The 9,609-nt window shown below is 62.7% G+C and overlaps 1 non-coding gene and 1 pseudogene across 1 annotated transcript; both read left to right on the forward strand.

Moving 5' to 3' along the window:
- The first annotated feature begins 1,654 nt into the window (after positions 1 to 1,654).
- LOC125967882 (5S ribosomal RNA) lies at positions 1,655 to 1,772 on the forward strand. The gene has a single exon (XR_007480950.1). It is a non-coding gene; the product is annotated as a 5S ribosomal RNA (ribosomal RNA).
- A 632-nt stretch (positions 1,773 to 2,404) lies between these two features.
- LOC125967900 (5S ribosomal RNA) lies at positions 2,405 to 2,523 on the forward strand (annotated as a pseudogene).
- The last annotated feature ends 7,086 nt before the right edge of the window (positions 2,524 to 9,609 follow it).

The following is a 9,609-nucleotide window of genomic DNA, read 5'->3' on the forward strand; positions in this document are numbered from 1 at the left end:
GTGCCGGGCGGGTGCGCGAGCTCGCCGGCCGCTTGAAGTCGAATGAGGCGCCGCGACCACCTCCGCGGTGCTTATAAAAAGCCGATCCGCTCGGCGGGGGCTATTTTCGGCCACTTGGCTCGTGCGCACGGCCTCCCGGATGTGCCGGGCGGGTGCGCGAGCTCGCCGGCCGCTGGAAGTCGAATGAGGCGCCGCGACCACCTCCGCGGTGCTTATAAACAGCCGATCCGCTCGGCGGGGGCTATTTTCGGCCACTTGGCTCGTGCGCACGGCCTCCCGGAGTTGCCGGGCGGGTGCGCGAGCTCGCCGGCCGCTGGAAGTCGAATGAGGCGCCGCGACCACCTCCGCGGTGCTTACAAACAGCCGATCCGCTCGGCGGGGGCTATTTTCGTCCACTTGGCTCGTGCGCACGGCCTCCCGGATGTGCCGGGCGGGTGCGCGAGCTCGCCGGCCGCTGGAAATCGAATGAGGCGCCGCGACCACCTCCGCGGTGCTTATAAACAGCCGATCTGCTCGGCGGGGGGTATTTTCGGCCACTTGGCTCGTGCGCACGGCCTCCCGGATGTGCCGGGCGGGTGCGCGAGCTCGCCGGCCGCTGGAAGTCGAATGAGGCGCCGCGACCACCTCCGCGGTGCTTATAAACAGCCGATCCGCTCGGCGGGGGCTATTTTCGGCCACTTGGCTCGTGCGCACGGCCTCCCGGATGTGCCGGGCGGGTGCGCGGGCTCGCCGGCCGCTGGAAGTCGAATGAGGCGCCGCGACCACCTCCGCGGTGCTTATAAACAGCCGATCCGCTCGGCGGGGGCTATTTTCGGCCACTTGGCTCGTGCGCACGGCCTCCCGGATGTGCCGGGCGGGTGCGCGAGCTCGCCGGCCGCTGGAAGTCGAATGAGGCGCCGCGACCACCTCCGCGGTGCTTATAAACAGCCGATCCGCTCGGCGGGGGCTATTTTCGGCAACTTGGCTCGTGCGCACGGCCTCCCGGATGTGCCGGGCGGGTGCGCGAGCTCGCCGGCCGCTGGAAGTCCAATGAGGCGCCGCGATCTCCTCCGCGGTGCTTATAAAGTGCCGATCCGCTCGGCTTGGAGCTATTTCCGGCCTCCCGTTGGTGCCGGGCGGCGTGCGCGAGCTCGCCGGCCGCGATCTCCTCCGCGGTGCTTATAAACAGCAGCATGCGCACGGCCTCCCAGAATTTGAACACATTTCGTCAATAAATTTCGCATATTGAATTTTGAAGTTTAATATAATGCAACAATTGAGCCCGACTTATACAAAGGATATATCATAAAATCGTAAATTTCCGTCGAATTTTAGGGGGTCGACTTATACACCGAGTCGACCTGTACACCGGCAAATACGGTAAATACGATTAAATAAAATGATACGACTGGCATAAAAACAAATATAAACCACATAAAAATAAAAGTCACCATTACGTTGAATTATTGGGAGCACCGAGCTTGTTTCTCAGAAACGAGCCGGTCCCATCCAGGCGTAATCGGAGACAATGAAACCCGAAGTGGTTAAGGTTTGTCTTTTAATGCAGGATGCTTGGTCTCCATGTGCCGAAGCAGTTTTGAAGGCTTCATTGGCTCGCTCGCTAGTTTCAGGGGCGATTGTGTCTATAAAATGCAAAATGTTGGGTCACCTCACGGCTTACGGCCATACTACCCTGAGAACGCCCGATCTCGTCCGATCTCAGAAGCTAAGCAGGGTCGGGCCTGGTTAGTACTTGGATGGGAGACCGCCTGGGAATACCAGGTGTTGAAGCTTTTTCTTTTTCTTATGTGCACTTCAATCGTTTAAGAAGCTATTTTTTACAACACCCATCACGAATGGCATCCGGAAACAGCAAGCCTAATTTAAACTCCGACATTGAAACTATAACACGAGTTTGAAAGCTATATTATGTGGTGACATCCACAGCATTGTAGTTAAATTTTTTACCGCTAGAGAGCAGACTATGTACAGTGAGCATGGCTCCCTGTGAACTCAAAGCAGCAGGCTTGACTTGTAAAAGAACCCAACACAACACTTCCATGAAGTGTTTTTAAACTTTTCAAGGCATTTATTTTGATTCAGCAAAATGCAGGTCGCAACGGCAAATTCGTGCTACCGCATAAAAAGCTGTCAATAATTTTTCATGATAGCCATGTTTCCAGAAAACACCAAAAGCCTTGGAAGAAAGCCTGTTTCGGCCCTGGTTGTAAAAAAAACAAAAAAAAAACAAAAGGGAAGGGTGACCGTCCGGGAATACCAGGTGCTGAAAGCCTTTTTTTTTTTTTTTTTTCCCACGTCAATTGTGAAAGGAAACTTTTACCACAGCCATCAAGTCCCGCCGCTGCTTGGCATGGTTTCAGGGGCGATTGTGTCTATAAAATGAAAAATTCTGAGCGGTCTCACGGCTTACGGCAATACTACCCTGAGAGCGCCCGCTCTCGTCCGATCTCGGAGGCTAAGCAGGGTCGGGCCTGGTTAGTACTTGGATGGGAGACCGCCTGGGAATACCAGTTACCGTAAGCTTTTTTTTTTTTTTTTTTTTCTTATGTGCACTTCAATCGTTTAAGCCAAGAACTTTTTACAGCACCCATCACGAATGGCATTCGGAAACTGCAAGCCTAGTTTGAACTCCGACACTGAAACTACAACACGAGTTTAAAACCTACATTGTGTGGCGACAGCCATAGCATTGCAGTTCACGTTTTTACCGCTAGAGGACAGACTATGTACAGTGAATAAAGAGCATGGCTCCCTCTGAACTCAAAGCAGCAGTCTTTACTTGTAAAAGAACCCAGCACAACACATTGCGCTTCCATGTAGTGTTTTTACCTTTTTCATGACATTTATTTTGATACAGCCAAATGCAGGTTTTGTGCACTTCACTTTTCCGTTGGGCATTCGCGTAGAACCTTATTCCAGTTACGGCCAGATTCTTTTAGACTAGTGGTCCCCAACCTTTCTTGCGCCACGGACCGGCTACGCGTCAGAAATATTTTTGCGGACCTGCCTTTATATATATAAATAAACAATAAATCTATATAAATAAATACTACATTTATAATAAGTATATATACCGTATTTGCCGGTGTATTGGTCGACCTTTTTCGATCCAAAATCGACCGAAAAAAATCGACCTCGACTTATACACCGAGTCATAAAATTTAACTTCGTATTCATCGCTTCAAATGTGATGGTAACCAAGGCCGTTTCTCATGCATCTCATTGTGCGTTGCACTTAGAAAATGTGAACCGGGCGGCGTGCGCGAGTGCGCGGCCCGCTGGAAGTCGAATGAGGCGCCGCGACCACCTCCGCGGTGCTTATAAACAGCCGATCCGCTCGGCGGGGGCTATTTTCGGCCACTTGGCTCGTGCGCACGGCCTCCCGGATGTGCCGGGCGGGTGCGCGAGCTCGCCGGCCGCTGGAAGTCGAATGAGGCGCCGCGACCACCTCCGCGGTGCTTATAAACAGCCGATCCGCTCGGCGGGGGCTATTTTCGGCCACTTGGCTCGTGCGCACGGCTTCCCGGATGTGCCGGGCGGGTGCGCGGGCTCGCCGGCCGCTGGAAGTCGAATGAGGCGCCGCGACCACCTCCGCGGTGCTTATAAACAGCCGATCCGCTCGGCGGGGGCTATTTTCGGCCACTTGGCTCGTGCGCACGGCCTCCCGGATGTGCCGGGCGGGTGCGCGAGCTCGCCGGCCGCTGGAAGTCGAATGAGGCGCCGCGACCACCTCCGCGGTGCTTATAAACAGCCGATCCGCTCGGCGGGGGCTATTTTCGGCCACTTGGCTCGTGCGCACGGCCTCCCGGATGTGCCGGGCGGGTGCGCGAGCTCGCCGGCCGCTGGAAGTCGAATGAGGCGCCGCGACCACCTCCGCGGTGCTTATAAACAGCCGATCCGCTCGGCGGGGGCTATTTTCGGCCACTTGGCTCGTGCGCACGGCCTCCCGGATGTGCCGGGCGGGTGCGCGATCTCGCCGGCCGCTGGAAGTCGAATGAGGCGCCGCGACCACCTCCGCGGTGCTTATAAACAGCCGATCCGCTCGGCGGGGGCTATTTTCGGCCACTTGGCTCGTGCGCACGGCCTCCCGGATGTGCCGGGCGGGTGCGCGAGCTCGCCGGCCGCTGGAAGTCGAATGAGGCGCCGCGACCACCTCCGCGGTGCTTATAAACAGCCGATCCGCTCGGCGGGGGCTATTTTCGGCCACTTGGCTCGTGCGCACGGCCTCCCGGATGTGCCGGGCGGGTGCGCGAGCTCGCCGGCCGCTGGAAGTCGAATGAGGCGCCGCGACCACCTCCGCGGTGCTTATAAACAGCCGATCCGCTCGGCGGGGGCTATTTTCGGCCACTTGGCTCGTGCGCACGGCCTCCCGGATGTGCCGGGCGGGTGCGCAAGCTTGCCGGCCGCTGGAAGTCGAATGAGGCGCCGCGACCACCTCCGCGGTGCTTATAAACAGCCGATCCGCTCGGCGGGGGCTATTTTCGGCCACTTGGCTCGTGCGCACGGCCTCCCGGATGTGCCGGGCGGGTGCGCGGGCTCGCCGGCCGCTGGAAGTCGAATGAGGCGCCGCGACCACCTCCGCGGTGCTTATAAACAGCCGATCCGCTCGGCGGGGGCTATTTTCGGCCACTTGGCTCGTGCGCACGGCCTCCCGGATGTGCCGGGCGGGTGCGCGAGCTCGCCGGCCGCTGGAAGTCGAATGAGGCGCCGCGACCACCTCCGCGGTGTTTATAAACAGCCGATCCGCTCGGCGGGGGCTATTTTCGGCCACTTGGCTCGTGCGCACGGCCTCCCGGATGTGCCGGGCGGGTGCGCGAGCTCGCCGGCCGCTGGAAGTCGAATGAGGCGCCGCGACCACCTCCGCGGTGCTTATAAACAGCCGATCCGCTCGGCGGGGGCTATTTTCGGCCACTTGGCTCGTGCGCACGGCCTCCCGGATGTGCCGGGCGGGTGCGCGATCTCGCCGGCCGCTGGAAGTCGAATGAGGCGCCGCGACCACCTCCGCGGTGCTTATAAACAGCCGATCCGCTCGGCGGGGGCCATTTTCGGCCACTTGGCTCGTGCGCACGGCCTCCCGGATGTGCCGGGCGGGTGCGCGAGCTCGCCGGCCGCTTGAAGTCGAATGAGGCGCCGCGACCACCTCCGCGGTGCTTACAAACAGCCGATCCGCTCGGCGGGGGCTATTTTCGGCCACTTGGCTCGTGCGCACGGCCTCCCGGATGTGCCGGGCGGGTGCGCGAGCTCGCCGGCCGCTGGAAGTCGAATGAGGCGCCGCGACCACCTCCGCTGTGCTTATAAACAGCCGATCCGCTCGGCGGGGGCTATTTTCGGCCACTTGGCTCGTGCGCACGGCCTCCCGGATGTGCCGGGCGGGTGCGCGAGCTCGCCGGCCGCTGGAAGTCGAATGAGGCGCCGCGACCACCTCCGCGGTGCTTATAAACAGCCGATCCGCTCGGCGGGGGCTATTTTCGGCCACTTGGCTCGTGCGCACGGCCTCCCGGATGTGCCGGGCGGGTGCGCGAGCTCGCCGGCCGCTTGAAGTCGAATGAGGCGCCGCGCCCACCTCCGCGGTGCTTATAAACAGCCGATCCGCTCGGCGGGGGCTATTTTCGGCCACTTGGCTCGTGCGCACGGCCTCCCGGATATGCCGGGCGAGTGCGCGAGCTCGCCGGCCGCTGGAAGTCGAATGAGGCGCCGCGGCCACCTCCGCGGTGCTTATAAACAGCCGATCCGCTCGGCGGGGGCTATTTTCGGCCACTTGGCTCGTGCGCACGGCCTCCCGGATGTGCCGGGCGGGTGCGCGGGCTCGCCGGCCGCTGGAAGTCGAATGAGGCGCCGCGACCACCTCCGCGGTGCTTACAAACAGCCGATCCGCTCGGCGGGGGCTATTTTCGTCCACTAGGCTCGTGCGCACGGCCTCCCGGATGTGCCGGGCGGGTGCGCGAGCTCGCCGGCCGCTGGAAGTCGAATGAGGCGCGGCGACCACCTCCGCGGTGCTTATAAACAGCCGATCCGCTCGGCGGGGGCTATTTTCGGCCACTTGGCTCGTGCGCACGGCCTCCCGGATGTGCCGGGCGGGTGCGCGAGCTCGCGGGCCGCTGGAAGTCGAATGAGGCGCCGCGGCCACCTCCGCGGTGCTTATAAACAGCCGATCCGCTCGGCGGGGGCTATTTTCGGCCACTTGGCTCGTGCGCACGGCCTCCCGGATGTGCCGGGCGGGTGCGCGGGCTCGCCGGCCGCTGGAAGTCGAATGAGGCGCCGCGACCACCTCCGCGGTGCTTATAAACAGCCGATCCGCTCGGCGGGGGCTATTTTCGGCCACTTGGCTCGTGCGCACGGCCTCCCGGATGTGCCGGGCGGGTGCGCAAGCTCGCCGGCCGCTGGAAGTCGAATGAGGCGCCGCGACCACCTCCGCGGTGCTTATAAACAGCCGATCCGCTCGGCGGGGGCTATTTTCGGCCACTTGGCTCGTGCGCACGGCCTCCCGGATGTGCCGGGCGGGTGCGCGGGCTCGCCGGCCGCTGGAAGTCGAATGAGGCGCCGCGACCACCTCCGCGGTGCTTATAAACAGCCGATCCGCTCGGCGGGGGCTATTTTCGGCCACTTGGCTCGTGCGCACGGCCTCCCGGATGTGCCGGGCGGGTGCGCGAGCTCGCCGGCCGCTGGAAGTCGAATGAGGCGCCGCGGCCACCTCCGCGGTGCTTATAAACACCCGATACGCTCGGCGGGGGCTATTTTCGGCCACTTGGCTCGTGCGCACGGCCTCCCGGATGTGCCGGGCGGGTGCGCGGGCTCGCCGGCCGCTGGAAGTCGAATGAGGCGCCGCGACCACCTCCGCGGTGCTTATAAACAGCCGATCCGCTCGGCGGGGGCTATTTTCGGCCACTTGGCTCGTGCGCACGGCCTCCCGGATGTGCCGGGCGGGTGCGCGAGCTCGCCGCCCGCTGGAAGTCGAATGAGGCGCCGCGACCACCTCCGCGGTGCTTATAAACAGCCGATCCGCTCGGCGGGGGCTATTTTCAGCCACTTGGCTCGTGCGCACGGCCTCCCGGATGTGCCGGGCGGGTGCGCGGGCTCGCCGGCCGCTGGAAGTCGAATGAGGCGCCGCGACCACCTCCGCGGTGCTTATAAACAGCCGATCCGCTCGGCGGGGGCTATTTTCGGCCACTTGGCTCGTGCGCACGGCCTCCCGGATGTGCCGGGCGGGTGCGCGAGCTCGCCGGCCGCTGGAAGTCGAATGAGGCGCCGCGACCACCTCCGCGGTGCTTATAAACAGCCGATCCGCTCGGCGGGGGCTATTTTCGGCCACTTGGCTCGTGCGCACGGCCTCCCGGATGTGCCGGGCGGGTGCGCGAGCTCGCCGGCCGCTGGAAGTCGAATGAGGCGCCGCGATCACCTCCGCGGTGCTTATAAACAGCCGATCCGCTCGGCGGGGGCTATTTTCGGCCACTTGGCTCGTGCGCACGGCCTCCCGGATGTGCCGGGCGGGTGCGCGAGTGCGCGGCCCGCTGGAAGTCGAATGAGGCGCCGCGACCACCTCCGCGGTGCTTATAAACAGCCGATCCGCTCGGCGGGGGCTATTTTCGGCCACTTGGCTCGTGCGCACGGCCTCCCGGATGTGCCAGGCGGGTGCGCGAGCTCGCCGGCCGCTGGAAGTCGAATGAGGCGCCGCGACCACCTCCGCGGTGCTTATAAACAGCCGATCCGCTCGGCGGGGGCTATTTTCGGCCACTTGGCTCGTGCGCACGGCCTCCCGGATGTGCCGGGCGGGTGCGCGAGCTCGCCGGCCGCTGGAAGTCGAATGAGGCGCCGCGACCACCTCCGCGGTGCTTATAAACAGCCGATCCGCTCGGCGGGGGCTATTTTCGGCCACTTGGCTCGTGCGCACGGCCTCCCGGATGTGCCGGGCGGGTGCGCGAGCTTGCCGGCCGCTTGAAGTCGAATGAGGCGCCGCGACCACCTCCGCGGTGCTTATAAACAGCCGATCCGCTCGGCGGGGGCTATTTTCGGCCACTTGGCTCGTGCGCACGGCCTCCCGGATGTGCCGGGCGGGTGCGCGAGCTCGCCGGCCGCTTGAAGTCGAATGAGGCGCCGCGACCACCTCCGCGGTGCTTATAAAAAGCCGATCCGCTCGGCGGGGGCTATTTTCGGCCACTTGGCTCGTGCGCACGGCCTCCCGGATGTGCCGGGCGGGTGCGCGAGCTCGCCGGCCGCTGGAAGTCGAATGAGGCGCCGCGACCACCTCCGCGGTGCTTATAAACAGCCGATCCGCTCGGCGGGGGCTATTTTCGGCCACTTGGCTCGTGCGCACGGCCTCCCGGAGTTGCCGGGCGGGTGCGCGAGCTCGCCGGCCGCTGGAAGTCGAATGAGGCGCCGCGACCACCTCCGCGGTGCTTACAAACAGCCGATCCGCTCGGCGGGGGCTATTTTCGTCCACTTGGCTCGTGCGCACGGCCTCCCGGATGTGCCGGGCGGGTGCGCGAGCTCGCCGGCCGCTGGAAATCGAATGAGGCGCCGCGACCACCTCCGCGGTGCTTATAAACAGCCGATCTGCTCGGCGGGGGGTATTTTCGGCCACTTGGCTCGTGCGCACGGCCTCCCGGATGTGCCGGGCGGGTGCGCGAGCTCGCCGGCCGCTGGAAGTCGAATGAGGCGCCGCGACCACCTCCGCGGTGCTTATAAACAGCCGATCCGCTCGGCGGGGGCTATTTTCGGCCACTTGGCTCGTGCGCACGGCCTCCCGGATGTGCCGGGCGGGTGCGCGGGCTCGCCGGCCGCTGGAAGTCGAATGAGGCGCCGCGACCACCTCCGCGGTGCTTATAAACAGCCGATCCGCTCGGCGGGGGCTATTTTCGGCCACTTGGCTCGTGCGCACGGCCTCCCGGATGTGCCGGGCGGGTGCGCGAGCTCGCCGGCCGCTGGAAGTCGAATGAGGCGCCGCGACCACCTCCGCGGTGCTTATAAACAGCCGATCCGCTCGGCGGGGGCTATTTTCGGCCACTTGGCTCGTGCGCACGGCCTCCCGGATGTGCCGGGCGGGTGCGCGAGCTCGCCGGCCGCTGGAAGTCCAATGAGGCGCCGCGATCTCCTCCGCGGTGCTTATAAAGTGCCGATCCGCTCGGCTTGGAGCTATTTCCGGCCTCCCGTTGGTGCCGGGCGGCGTGCGCGAGCTCGCCGGCCGCGATCTCCTCCGCGGTGCTTATAAACAGCAGCATGCGCACGGCCTCCCAGAATTTGAACACATTTCGTCAATAAATTTCGCATATTGAATTTTGAAGTTTAATATAATGCAACAATTGAGCCCGACTTATACAAAGGATATATCATAAAATCGTAAATTTCCGTCGAATTTTAGGGGGTCGACTTATACACCGAGTCGACCTGTACACCGGCAAATACGGTAAATACGATTAAATAAAATGATACGACTGGCATAAAAACAAATATAAACCACATAAAAATAAAAGTCACCATTACGTTGAATTATTGGGAGCACCGAGCTTGTTTCTCAGAAACGAGCCGGTCCCATCCAGGCGTAATCGGAGACAATGAAACCCGAAGTGGTTAAGGTTTGTCTTTTAATGCAGGATGCTTGGTCTCCATGTGCCG

This window comes from Syngnathus scovelli, chromosome 4 (assembly GCF_024217435.2).
Source record: "Syngnathus scovelli strain Florida chromosome 4, RoL_Ssco_1.2, whole genome shotgun sequence".
In the NCBI taxonomy this organism is placed as follows: domain Eukaryota; kingdom Metazoa; phylum Chordata; class Actinopteri; order Syngnathiformes; family Syngnathidae; genus Syngnathus; species Syngnathus scovelli.